We start from the raw sequence: 1,878 nt of genomic DNA on the forward strand, positions 1-1,878 counted from the left end.
AAAACCACTAAATACCTAAGGGGAATGAAACCTAAGATGAATCTTGTTATTATTTTCTGAATCGTACGATAAATATTTAACTTGTTCTTAATTATGTGTTCTTAATTCTTGTTTTGATATCTCAGGATACTGATTCAAGACATACTCTTATTAAGCGGAGGAATAGACCCTGTCTAAGAGTACATTTGTCATAATTAAGCGGAGTTGATTGCGCGCCTAGACATAGGGTGACAAGATTTTGTCAGATTAGGGTGAAACCTAATAAGGGGATCTATAGATCGAGTTAATGCAACCCTAGAGTGTTAATTAGAGAAAAGTCTCGGATATTCAATCTAAGGATTAGACGTTATTAGTCTTGAATAGGGATAATAACATAACTTAGGGGTCTCTACGGAACAAGTTGAATGAACAAGTGAAGACTAGGTGGATTTTTCCTTAGGTATTGTCTTAAGTCAATCGATTTTTTCCAAAAGCAATTCCCCAATTCTTTTCTTTGTGCGTTCTTAGTTTAGATAATTAGTCAATTAAAACAAAACCTCTTTATTCTTAAGATAGATAATAAAAAGACAGTCATTACTAGTACTTTTAGTTCCTTTGGGTTCGAAAATCCGGTCTTGCTAAAACTATACTACTGTTCGTTAGGTACACTTGCCTACATCGCGATAATAGTTAGTTCAAGAACAAGTAATTATAAATATTTAAAACCTATCACGAAACCACGCGATCAAGTTTTTGGCATCGTTGACGGGGAATTGAAATATTAGGAATGCTCAAGTTTTATTACTTTAGCCATTTATTTTTCTTGCAATTTAATTTTATATTATTATTACTTACTTAATTATTTTTTTCGTCTCTTGGCAGGGTTTTTATAGTTTAGGACTAGAAGAAACCCGTCATGGCCACTACTTTTTGACAAAGAAATCGATTGCACATTTCATAGAAACCAAAGAGAAATAAGGCGAAGCTTAAGATACACGGAGAACGAGCAAGAAGACGATACTCAACCCCCAACTGAAGAGATGGCTGAAAACCAAGGCAATCAGCTACCACCTGCAATTACGGTTAATCAAAATCCTACTCCACGTACTATATATGATTATGCTAAACCTTCTTTAACAGGAACTGAATCTAGCATAGTTAGATTTGCTGTAGCTGCAAATACTTTTGAATTAAAACCTAACACTATTCAGATGATAAAGCAATTTGTTCAGTTTGATGGTTTGTAGGATGAAGATCCCAACACTCACTTAGTAAACTTTCTAGAATTTTTTGATACATTTAAAATCAATGGCATTTTTGATGATGCCATTCATCTTCGGTTATTCCATTTTTCATTAAGGAACAAAGCTAAACAGTGGTTGAACTTGTTACCACGAGGGTCAATTACTACTTGGGAACAAATGACCGAAAAATTCTTACTAAAGTATTTTTCGTCGGCTAAAATGGTGAAATTACATAATGACATCTCTTCTTTTGTGCAGATGGATTTAAAAACCCTCTACAATGCATGGGAGAGATACAAAGACTTACTGAGAAGGTGCCCTCACCATGGGTTACCGCCTTGGCTCCAAGTTTAAACATTCCATAATGGTCTAAATCCTTCGATTCAGCAAATGGTTGACGCAGCTGCTAGCGGAACCATCAATAATAAAACACCTGAAGATACCTATGAGTTTATTGAGGAGATGTCACTGAATAACTATCAGTGGCAAGTCATGAGGACAAAGCCAATGAAAACAACCGGTGTTTATAACGTCGATTCTGTTACCATGCTGTCAAATCAGGTAGAACTCTTGACTAAAAAGATTGATGGTTTTCTTAGTTCTTCGCAGGTTCACCCAGTAATGCAATGCGAAGCAAGTAGCGGTGGAACAAGCC

At 35.6% G+C, this 1,878-nt stretch overlaps 1 non-coding gene across 1 annotated transcript; it reads right to left on the reverse strand.

Moving 5' to 3' along the window:
• Positions 1–1,449: 1,449 nt before the first annotated feature.
• Positions 1,450–1,555, reverse strand: LOC121211864 (small nucleolar RNA R71). The gene has a single exon (XR_005907081.1). It is a non-coding gene; the product is annotated as a small nucleolar RNA R71 (small nucleolar RNA).
• Positions 1,556–1,878: the final 323 nt, after the last annotated feature.

This window comes from Gossypium hirsutum, chromosome A12 (genome assembly GCF_007990345.1).
Source record: "Gossypium hirsutum isolate 1008001.06 chromosome A12, Gossypium_hirsutum_v2.1, whole genome shotgun sequence".
In the NCBI taxonomy this organism is placed as follows: domain Eukaryota; kingdom Viridiplantae; phylum Streptophyta; class Magnoliopsida; order Malvales; family Malvaceae; genus Gossypium; species Gossypium hirsutum.